Genomic DNA, 12,565 nt, shown 5'->3' with positions numbered 1-12,565 from the left:
CTTCATCCCACAGGCGCCAGGTAGACTTCCTAGGACATTCAACAGTTTTGACCTAGTATCAGATTTTTTTTTCCAACTTCAACATCAACTCATGTTTCCATCCTCTGTTCCTGTTTTGGCAGTCAATAAAGATCTAGTAGAACAAAGAAATACCTACCAGAGGAATGGGGAGGAAAACAAGTGGATAACTGAGACTAGCGGACAGTAACTCCATCCTGCTGAAGACCACACCTCTGATGCCATGTTCTCCTCACTGGTTTTGTTTGCTGTTCTGTAGTACCAGGAGGTGAATCTAAGTCCTCATGCATACATGATCTACCACTCTGCTGTATTATCAGCTCTTTGGTTGATTTGTTTAAACCCTGAACAAGCAAGCTTTACTCTCAGTTAGTTTTGGTAGACAGCAAGTCCTGCACTAATTCACAAGAGTTGTTGGCAGTTAGCTTGAGAATCATTCCCACCAGTGATTTAAAAAGCCCAGTGGGGGCCTCCTAAATGACTCAGAGGTTATAAGCACAAACCTGAAGACCTGAATTAAGTTTCACCAAACCTACATGGTAGGAACAGAGAACCAACTTTTACAACGTGTCCTGTGACCTCCACACAAGCCTTGGCATATGTGCATGCATACATTCATAATAAAGAACTGTGAAAAAATTCCTAAGTTAGGACTTCTTAAACAGAATGGTGGGAATGATATTTAAAAAGGGGTCTTTCTATGTAGCCCAGGCTGGCCTAGTACTCAGAATGAAACCCATACTGACCTCAAATTCATGGCAATCCTCCTGCCTTGTGATTACAGGCATGTACAACCACACTTGGCTTAGAAATGTGGCTTTGAAGTGACTTATTTTTCAAAGAGTAGTGGTAAAGTCCTAAGAGCAGCAAACACGAAGCCTACAGCAGAGTTAAGTCCTCTGCATAACTCTTAACAGTCAGTTGAAGAGGCAGAAACCAGGCAGCTCCAGCCCTACCAAGCTGCCTGGCAACAGCACTACCACAACACCACCACTACTGCTGCAACAGTGGTGTGGCTGTCACGGGAGTCACCAGCCTTCCCTGCCTGAATCTGAGGCCTACTCCACAGGAAGGAAGTTGTGTCTGGTACTGTGTGTGTGTCAAAAGTCCATGGCTGTGGAAGCTACAGAAACCTCTGCTGTCGTATTGCTAAATGGACATGGTATTGAACTGCTTTAGGATATTTATGTTTATACACATAGATCAGTATTGCTCTCAGCCTTGGCCAGAGAAGCTTCTCCTCACAATAGGAGTCAGTTGAAATAGAGAATCATAACTAGTCAAGCTTCTAAGAATAAGTAACTATTGAGTGCCCAGTCTTAAACAGAGCATCTATATCACCCCTCCAAGGCTCATGGAACATCAAAGAAAGGGGATAAAAAAAAAATATAAGAGCCGGAAGATGTGGAGGAGCGCTATGAAACAGTCTTCAGAACATGGCACGGCTGTTACATTCGTGAACTCACAGTGGCTGTGAGTCCAAGATAGGGCCCATGCTGATTCAACCATGGACGGGAGGGACCCATGAGGTCTCACACCTCCTGGAGTAGTTACTGGAAGTTAATGGTCATTAGAGGAAGGAGAGCCATTTTCTTCAGTGATCTAGCTACTTGAAAGTTGGCCATGCTTCATTCAAGAACCTCTAAGTAAACTCATTGGGGGAAAAGCATAAACTAAAAAAAAAAAAAAAAAAAAAAAATGAAGACAGGATGGGATTTGTTGGGAAGAAGGGTGGTTCAGCAGGAGTGGAAGGGGGAAGGCGAGAAGGTAATGGAGTGTGCAAATGACCAAAATACATTATAAACATATATAAAATTGTCAATAGTGAAAATATTCCCCCAAAAAATGTGGTTAAAAAAAAAAAGCAACACTATTGCTGTATTGCAAGTAAAGACACTAAAGCTTAGCATACTCCCCTGGCCAGGGCTATTTAGATCACAAATTTGCACTGAAAATGCTTTTCATGTATTCATGAGTCTAAGGCAGTAAGAGATCAAGTTCCTGGCCAGCCTGGGCTACACAAAGAGATTCAGGGAGGGAGGGAGGGGGAAAGAAAGAGGAAGAGAGGGAAAGGAGAGCAGGAGGAAGGGGGGAAGCAAGTGGGGAGATAAAGGCAGGGGAGAAAGAAGCTTTTCAAATATTATAACTCTGACCTACTCAGGAGGCTAAGGCAGGAGAATCTAAAGTTCAAGGCTTACCTGGGCTATAGAAGAAATTCATGGCCAACCAATTTAGTGGGAGCCTATCTAAAAATAAAAAGAGAGCTGTGAATGTAGGGTCAGCATGCATGAGGCCATGGGTGCAACTCCAATACCTATCCACCATATGGTCATTTAATGTCATTTATGCCATTAATGACATCATTTATGTCATTAAATGAAAACAATCTGCAGTTTCTACCTTTGTCCACTTTCAGCCTATTAGCCTGAACCTCCCTAGTTTCATAGCTTGGTTTTGGTATTTTATCTTTCAGGGAGTGTGTGAAGGGTGGTACCACTGACCATATTCTACATCTTCCCCCTCATATACACATTTCGCAGCTGAACACAGCAGAAACTGGTAGATAACTAGGTTGAGCACACTGAGAATCTCAGACAGCAAGGCAGCAACAGCAGAACCCTGAACTCTCTCATTTCAACCTTCCTTTTGTCTCAACACAAAAACAGGACTGTTGTTTACAAAAAAACTGTTGAGTATAATGCATGGTACACAATCAATACAGGTCTCCTAGCTGAGCATCAAGCCACAGAATGCTTTACAAATATAAAGATATTAACCTCACACCTCAGAAAACTTTTAATTCTAAATGAGGATAATATGTGGGGTAAGTAATATTCATGTATCAAATAACTGTAACACAAGGAAAACTTACACAACAATTCTTCTATTTCCAATGACTGAAGGTTTTCTTCCAATGTACAAAGCGTAATACAAAATGTACAAACATCACCTGTCTTTTTATATTGGCTAAGCATACATTCTAAATGTAACATTATCTATCTTTAATTTTCTTTGATATAGGGTGAAGTTATTGAGATAGTGTCTGACTACGTGGTCCTGGCTGACCTGAAACTCTGTATGAAGACCATGCTGACCTTAAACTCCTGCCTCTGTCTCCCAAGTGGCTGGAATCAAAGATATGTATCACCATACTCACCTCTGAATCTTTGGAGGCGTTCCTTGCTCTAAAATAATTAACTCTCAAAGAATAACAGTTCCCTTCCTTACTGTAGATTAGTCATGGTTCACGGCCCATAGACACAGATATATGCTTCAATCCAAAGTTGTATATGTACAGAACAAACCAGGTTAAGAAGAGCACAGCAAATTCATTTCACAATATCAAAATTAAAGAATTAAAATTACCTTCTCTGGATACTTTAAACAAAACAGAAAAAGGTCCACCTGACTAGAAAACATAAGAATCAATGGTACATACTTTGTACCATTAAATGTAATATCTAACTTTAACTGCATGTTAGTTAAATTCCTTTTCTTTAAAATGGCCACCTTAACACTGAAGCATCCCATTGTGGAAATATATGCTTAAAAAAAAATATGTTCAGAGCCAGGCAGTGGTGGTGCATGCCTTTAATCACAGCACTCGGGAGGTAGAGGCATGTGGATCTCTATGAGCAGCCAAGGCTACACAAAGAAACCCTGTCTCCAAAAAAAAAAAAAAGGTTCAGTTTCAAAACGCTATATACAGAATCAGGGGGCTAATCCAAATACACCTGACCCCAATATTTAACCATGAAATTTACAAATGGTGTGATTTTGTTGAGTTAAATTTAGTTGCAGTTTGGTAATCTCAACATGGAAAAAATAACCAGGTACATTTAATATATGGGTACAAAGCAATGTGTGTAATAAAACCACTGCATGACATAGTACAGGCAAGAACCTCAATAAATAACAGCCATTATCACTGAAACCACAAAATCTTTTCATGCTTATGATTGTTTTAAAACTAAGAAAGCATTTCAATCTGGAAATCTCTACATATTCAACCTGTAAATCTCTGATTTTGAAAACTGAAATGTCTACCATTATTTTACAAGACAGTAAGTGATCTAATAAACAAGTGGAAATGAGTCCCAACTAAGTTACTAGGCTGTTTTCTTATTATTTGAGTCTCTTTCATAATTGGGAAGTGTTGTGGGTGGAATCTGGAATGGTTCCTTGCTGCTGTCACTTTGGGGAGGGTGTAGAACCTTTAGGACGTGGGGCCTGGTTGTCAGAAGCCAGTCACTTTTAATCACTGTGCCTGGCCTCAGGGTTCTTCCTTTAGTTTCTGGTCTGCCATGCAATGCACAGCCTCTGCCAAGCATTCCTGCCACCATGAAGTGTGCGACTCTGCCACCCCACCGCCCCCTGTGCCGGGCTGAAGCCATGAGCTAGAATAAAATTTCTCCTCCCTTAAGGGGCATCTGTCAGTTATTTTGTCCCAGATGCAAAAATAGGTAACACTTGAAAGTCAGCAATTAAACCATTACACAGGAAGCTCATCTGCCATCACCACATTCCCAGCAAGGGCTACAGAGGAAGTACAGCACTCCCCCTTATTCCCAGGGGCACATCGCAAGACACCAGTGAATACTGGAAACTGCAGCCAAGTCACACAGGACTTATGTACACAGAAAATTATTAAAGCTGAGATGGGCCTCACTTTGTCATTCTTTTATACTTTCCAATACTTTGAAATTTTCCACAATAAGTAAAATACTTAGATTGAATTTGGTGATATCAGCTCATTGTTTCTCCTCTCCTTAGGTCATGCTCTTTTACCTTTTCACTTGAGGGAAACACTCTTCAGCTTTTCCTCAGCACGGCCTAACGGTCGCACCACTCATTACTAAATAAAATAATGTTACTGAACACGAGCACTTCACTGCGGCCAGTCAATCTAATGGTAATCCCTTTAGAACAAGAATCAAAATTCTCCCTAAACTAACTTACCACTTTGTTTTCACATGCTGCACCCTAATCTGATATTATCCTTCAGAGCAATTACTACACTCTCTAATCCTTAGTATGTACTCAGATGTCATTCAGTCTAAATATTTTATCCTTTTATTATGGAAATTGTCAGAGTATCAACCAAGTGTAAGAGAATGACAAGCCAACAGCTATCTATTGCCCAGCCTTAATAACTGACTATGGGCCAACAAGATGGCTCCGTGGATAAAGGCACTACCTGTGCAAAGCTCAGTTCAATCCCAGACCCACGTAAAGGCAGAGGAAGAGAATCAGCTCCACAAAGTTTCCCTAACCTCCACATGCATACCGTGGCATGTGTACTGTAGCGTGCACAAGCACATATACACACAATAATAACAGTAAGAAATACCTAAGGGCCAGTAAGATGGCTCAGTGTGTAAAGGTGCTTGCTGCCAGGCCTGACACAGAGTTCAATCCCCAGGACTCACATAGTAGGAGAGAAACTGATTCCTATTAAGTCTCAGTCTCAGTTTCTCTCTCTCCTCTCTCTCTCTCTCTCTCTCTCTCTCTCTCTCTCTCTCTCTCTCACACACACACACACACACACACACACACACACACAAAGTATATGTAATAAAATTTTAAAATAATTACTTAACTGGGAAATCTCCACTTCCAGACTTTCCTACCTCAGTGGTCTCAATGGGTAGTATATAAGCAAATCCTAGATATCATTTAATCCTTATATAACTCAACATGTCTTTAAAACATGTCATTCTTCAGGTGTGAATTGCCTTGGTTCCTCGTGCCCCCTCCCCCCAGACAGGGTTTCTCTGTGTAGTTTTGGTGCCTGTCCTGGATCTCGCTCTGTAGACCAGGCTGGCCTTGAACTCACAGAGATCCACCTGGCTCTGCCTCCCGAGTGCTGGGATTAAAGGCGTTCTCCACCACCACCACCACCACCACCACCACCACACACACACACACACACACACACACACACACACACACACACACACACACACACCCCGCGTACCTTGCTATTTGAGATGGGTTCTCTCTGGCCTGGAGCTTGCCCAGTAGGCTACGCTGGATGCCAGCGCGTCCTAGGGACATATCTGCTGCTGCCTCACTAGAGCTGGGTCATAAACTCATGCGACCTCGCTAGGTTTTGTTTGTTTTTTGTTTGTTTGTTTGTTTGTTTTAAGTGGGTACTCAAAATTGAACTCAGGTGCTAATGCTTGAACTCTAAAACCTTTTTAAATAATATTTTTTTAGAGAAGTGATAATTCCTTTCTTGAAATACCAATCAGTAAATAGCTTCCAACTGTCATTAACCGTTTTTCCATTTTTATCAGTTCATCTGTTTAAATCAGAAACAGTCCACCCACATTATGATGGTCAGCAGGTCTCTTAAGTCCCTTTTCAATAAAGCTTCCCCACCTCCTCCATTTCTCTATTCCTATATTTTGTTTCATTCACCCTTTTAGGGAGACAAAATGATGAGAACTGAACATCTGGGCCTCTTGTGTGGCATGAAATCGTAAATTCTCTACAAAGAATACTATCTTAATGTCTTCTAGCTATCTACTAGTCTTCTAAAAATAAATATTACTCAAAGAAACAAGACACACAGGTGGATAACACACACACACACACACACACACACACACACACACACACACTCTTCACATGCACACACATAGTGTGACCAAAGGTCCATAGATAACCTGTTCTCACACTGCTTTACCAAGTATAATGGGCAGTTCTTCAAGGCGTATGACATTAAAATGTCTCAAATGCCATGTAGTTGATAACCTAAATGGGCTTTTATTTTTACTGCTACCTACAACATGTCTGTCCTCCCACACAGTCGGCTAAAGACAATGACAATACTTGTACACATATGAAAAAAATCCATGTTTGGTACCATTGTCTGTTTAGTTCCCACTGTTTAAGAACAACAGAGAATCAATGCAAACTATAGAATACCCTTACAGTATAAGATAGAAACTTGGAATCACTCTTAGGCTAATTCTTTGAAAATTCTTAATCATTCTTAGGAAAACATTTAACAGCTAGGATGAACTGACCTGTTATATGAAGAAATTTAGTGTGCTAAATTTAGAGATTAGATGGCTACTGGGAATCAAGAAACCAATGATAGTTTACTATAACATGTGGTCTGAATTATCTGAGAAAATAAGGACTCATAGTGTTGGAAATTTAAGGCAGTAAGACAGAAATACCCATGACCTTCCCATCCCGTGCAGGCCCACCTGGATTACATTTTTCCCTGCCCTACTCTCCAGCAAGAAAACTGATACTGTGATATAGAAGTTAACACAGCAATAAATTCTGCAGCCATCAAAAGCAAACCAGAGTTCTTCGATGAACAGGAGAAAGGACATCTCCCCAGAGTGCTGGCTCTCTCACTTACACAGTCTGCCATGACTCCTATCTACTCTGGCGCTTCCAAATTTAAATTCTCAGTGTTAGCATGACTGATAAAATATTAGCGTAAATTCATACAGGAGCTTACTATTTTCAAAGCACTCACACTTCAGACGAAATTGACAGATGACAAAAAGAAATGAAGCCAAGAGAAGGGTGGGAAATTTGCATCTAAAATATGAAATTTAGAGAACCAAAGTTTCAAAAGAACAAAAGGTATTCAAAATTGAATTCATTATCCCACTTAATATTAAAGAAGGTAATAATAAAACAGGTGTAACAACACATTTCAAGAAATGATACTCATTAAGAAAGTACAGTCACAGCACTGTTACCTAAGTTGAACAAGTTACCATGTTTCCTAACAATCCCACTGTATTAGCAGAGAAATTCATGGTCTAAATACAAAAACAGGCATACTCTCCTCAGTAACCATGGTTCAAAGCCACTTAAAAACAAGTTTGTTTGTTTTGAGAGTATCAAGTCTATTGAGAATTCAAGCCTTCAGGTGAAAATTATTTTAATTCTAACTTAATTTTGTTGAAATCAGTAGCATTAAGTAGAGACTAGGGAAGAGAGCTGCTGAGTGGCAATGTGAGAGTGTAGGCGCGCGCACATGCGCGCGCAGACACACACACACACAGAGGGAGAGGCAGGCAAGCAAATGGAGAAGAAAAACCTATGCATGCTCACAGAGCAGGCAGTATCTGTCTAGTTATCTAGCAGGGACCCTTGTTACATATATGTGCATGAAGCCTAAGTTCTTAGGTCAGAAGTGGTTCAGAAAGCTACAAGCAAAAACTATCCACTGGTCAAAACCACAGATTTGGGAGCTAAAGGGATGATTCATAGATTAGAGGACCATGGTTCAATTCCCAACACCCCATGGCAGCACACAACCATCTATAACTCCAGTCTTAGGGGATCTGACATCCTCTTCTGGCCTCTGTGGGCACCAGCCATGTGGTTCACAGACATGATGTATTCAAGCAAAACACCCATACACATAAAAATAAGTTTAAAACTAAATAAATACATAAAATCACAGGTTTTTCAAAACTGCAACACTGGTTTTATTATCCCAAAAAACACAAAATGAAGCTATGAAAAGTACTGAAAATGCTAGCACACACCTGTAATTCCAGTACTCTGGGAGCTACAGCAGGAAGACTGGCGTTTCGTGCCTGCCTGGGACATGTAATAAGACTATGCAGGGGGTGGGGTAATTCTTTTAAAAAGTGGCAGGAAGATGAGAAGATGGCTAAGTCAGTAAAATGCCTGATGTGTGTGCAAGTGTGTCTATCTGAGTTCAGATCCCTAGAAACCATGTAAAAAGCCGGGCACAGCGGTGTGCGCATCTGTAATCCAAGCACTGAAGAGGCAAAGATACAAAGCTGCTCGAGCCAAATCTGTGATCCCAGATTCAAGGAGAAAGCCTGTCTCAAAAACTAAGTGAAAGTAATTGAGGAAGACATTCAGCACCAACCTCTGGCCTCCACAACATGTGACGTGCACATTGTCACAGAAACACAGATTCCAACACACACACACACACACACACACACACACACACACACACACACACACACACACAATGTAAGTGATAGCAAAGGAAAACTAAGATTTTTTTCTTCTCTAAGGGCAAATTTTAAAATCATAAAACTTAAGAGCACAAAATCAATTTGGTGTAAGACGACTATATAGTTTATCAAACACAGTAATTTTAGAAAACAGTTACCACTTATAACTTTGCAAAGTCACGTGTAAAACAAACACAAATCTTTAACCAGAATATCTGGGACCATAAGTAAGGATATCAACATTCTACAAAGCATTCTTGAGATGAAACCTAGGTGACAGGATAGTCAACATCATAGAACTTAAACTATCCATCAATCTGTGGAGTAATCCTCACACTGTTCTGACATCTCTGCTAGACTCCCCTCTCTGAACTGGAAACAGCAAAGCTGGCATAGTGGCACACTGAAGTGCCAAGCACTGAAGAAGAGGGTGAGGCTGGGGGCTCACTTGAACCAGAAGTTCAAGCAAAATTTCATGTCAAATTTGAAAACGAGAAAGAAAAGAAAGGAAGGAAGGCATTTGCCCAATGGACTATCTCGTGCAGATGTCTGTGATAGTAAAGAACCAGGCAGTAACTCTTTCCTGCTTTAAAGAACAAAAGATCAGAGAAACCCAAAGACCATTCACAATAATTAGCACACACTGGAACTGAGATTCAGATATTTGCATAAAGATCATCTAGTCTGAAGTCAGCTAAAAAACTAACTCAAGTTCATGCATTTCTGCTTTCTATCTTACAATTCTGTGGTCCATAATCATATACTTCATTTTAATTCTTATTCCCCAAAGATCTAGTGACCCAATAAGGGAAATTATACTATCCCTGGACTACATCTCAAAAACCGGATGCATGGCCAAGGTCACATAAATTCACAAGGGGTATTCATACATCTCTTAAGTCACCTGGAAGAAATACTTAAAATGTCTCTTCCACTGAGAAAATTTCAAGTTATTTTCCCAGACCAAAGTATCTGGCAATGCTTTTAAAAGTACTGCTCTAAATACTCTAGACCATCTTCAGCTACACAGGAAAAATGGGCAGAAAGAAGTTCGCCTGTGCAAGGACTCACAGGGAGAACCGGAGTGACTGCGGAGATCACTCACCCACTACACCGTCCTCCATACCACTTGGGAGCCAAGCATGATCTCTTCCACCATCACACTTTTCTAGCTCATAAATTAACCCAATCATTTATGTAACGTTATGAAAATGATGCACATTAAAAATGTTTCCTACAACATGAAATTTTGATTCAATTACACAAAGCACTTTCAGAATTATAGTCTAATATTTATATTTTAGTAACATGATTTATTTAATTCAGTCGAGCTTTGGTACACTTTCTTTTTTTAAGGGAATATTTTTTCCTTTTATTGAAAATAGCTTTTGTTCTCACATAACATATCCTGATAATGGATTCCTCATCCTCTACACCTACCTCCCAGTTCCTCCCCATCTCTCTCCCACCCAGATCCATCACCTTTCTGTCTCTCAATAGAAAGCAAGCAGGATTCTAAGGAACATAATAAAATAAAAACTAATACATCGAAATAGAACAAACAGAAGGAAAAGAGCCCAAGAAAAAGCACAACAGACAGCTACAGACACAGAGACCCACTTATTTGCACTCAGGAATCTCATGAAAACATTAAACTGGAAGCCATAAGAAACATAAAAGACCTATAGGGTAAAAGGAGAAACGTGTGTGTGTGTGTGTGTGTGTGTGTGTGTGTGTGTATGATTAAAAAAACAAACCCTGACATGACATTATAAGACAAGGAACCTCCAATGATGTGTTGAGCTCACTTCCTGTTGGCCATCAACTGTTAGGCATGGGGCCTACCCTTAAGAGTGTTTTGTTTCCCGTAAAATTCCCTTAGCGAAAACTAACTTTTCACTTGCAAGTGGCTATCAACTGGAGTTAGCGTCTGGGTTAGGGGTGGGGGCTGTGTCCACTCCTCCTTTCAGCTCTAGGAGCCCATCTGATGTAGACCCGTACAAGCACTGTATATGCTGCCACAGTCTCTGTGAGTTCCTATGTGCATCGATCCTGTTGATTTACAGGGCCTTGTTTTCTCAGTGTCCTCCATTCCCTCTGGCTCTTACACTCTTTCCACCTCCTCTTCCACAGACGGGGTTCCCTGGGCCCTGAGGGGAGGGATTTGGTGGAGACATCCCATTTAGGACTGAGTGTCCAAGGTCTCTTCATTCTCTACATATTGTCTGCTGTGGGTCTCCATGTCTGTTCCCATCTACTACAGGAGGAAGCTCCTCTGATGATGGCTGATCTATGGAGTCACTTTATTGCTACTTTTTTTAATTTTTAGAACAGTAATATTTGGTTTTCCCTTAGGTCCTCAGGCCAAGCAGTGTCGAGAATGGGAGTGGGCCTTAGTCAAATCAGACACTGGTTGGTTACTCCCACAAGCTCTGTGCCACCAGTGCACTAGCAGATCTGACAGGCAGGACATCACCGTGGATCAGAGGATTTGTGCTGGGTTGGTGTGTGTTTGTCTCTCTGGCAGGGAGGGCACATGTCCTGCAGTGCAGGTTGAGGTGTGCACCTCGCACTGCTGCCCAGTCACTCTCTAGTGCCGCCCTGTTAACTGTGGGTGCATCTGCCGTGGGGTGCAGGCAGCTTCAGCACATGACTATATGTTATCACCTGCCTTCACAAACAGGAGGCTGGATGTACCTATAGCCGGTAAACCACAGACTTGGCGCCAGTTAAAAAAAGTCCCTGTAGAATATTTCTGATTTAGCTGAAGAAGCAATGATTTTTACCCATTTTCAGCTTGAGGACATTTCTTGATTACCCTGTCATTGATATCATTGTCATTTCAAGTAAAGTGACCAAAGGACTAGAAATATTTCGTTACACACACACACAAAAAAAAAAATATAGATCCTACAATTATATTTCATTTGAAGTTCAGTTTAATGAACTATAAATTTTGTGGAATAAAATCTGAGACGTTTTGTGGATAACTATGTGAAATCCAGGTCAAAATATAAAGTGAGATAAAAATTAATTTTATAACACAAATAAGATTTGTTTCTTTATATGTAAATTAAGTACATTTTTGTTCCCCAATTAGAGTATTACTGCTTTCTGGATCACAAACACACATACATATATCACAAACGTGTGTGTGTGTGTGTGTGTGTGTGTGTGTGTGTGTGTGTGTGTATCTCATGTTAAACTATGAAGGACCAAATAGCATTTTTTTTTAATAAGCTGCTTAACTAACTCCACTTGCCATCCAGAACATTCCAGTTGTACTGCAGACTCTAGCTGTGGTAGACTCAGAAAAGCATTTAAATAGGAAAGGTTAGTGGAGAAGTGTAAAGCCCCGTGAGTGCTAAAAGCACTGAGGACATTGACACAGCTTAAATTACAATTTGCTCTCAAAGACTCAAGAATTAAAAAAAAAAAAAAAAAAAAGTCAAAAGAAAACAACTTCTTTGCGATAACTGGAGTTCTACGGTGAGAAAGAAGCTTCCCGGGTGATTTCTGGTCTTGCATTGATAGGATTTTCTTTCATACTTGACAACTAACTGAAAGCTTCA

At 40.5% G+C, this 12,565-nt stretch overlaps 1 protein-coding gene across 5 annotated transcripts in view; it reads right to left on the bottom strand.

The window, feature by feature from the left end:
• The window catches only part of Arhgap32 (Rho GTPase activating protein 32), a 251,435-nt gene that overhangs the window by 160,300 nt on the left and 78,570 nt on the right, over positions 1-12,565 (bottom strand). The window lies entirely within an intron of this gene.

This window comes from Peromyscus californicus, unplaced genomic scaffold (assembly GCF_007827085.1).
Source record: "Peromyscus californicus insignis strain IS unplaced genomic scaffold, ASM782708v3 Scaffold_11__1_contigs__length_118956290, whole genome shotgun sequence".
NCBI lineage: Eukaryota > Metazoa > Chordata > Mammalia > Rodentia > Cricetidae > Peromyscus > Peromyscus californicus.
Note: the sequence above shows the minus strand (reverse complement) of the source record. Positions and strands in the feature narration are given on the sequence as shown.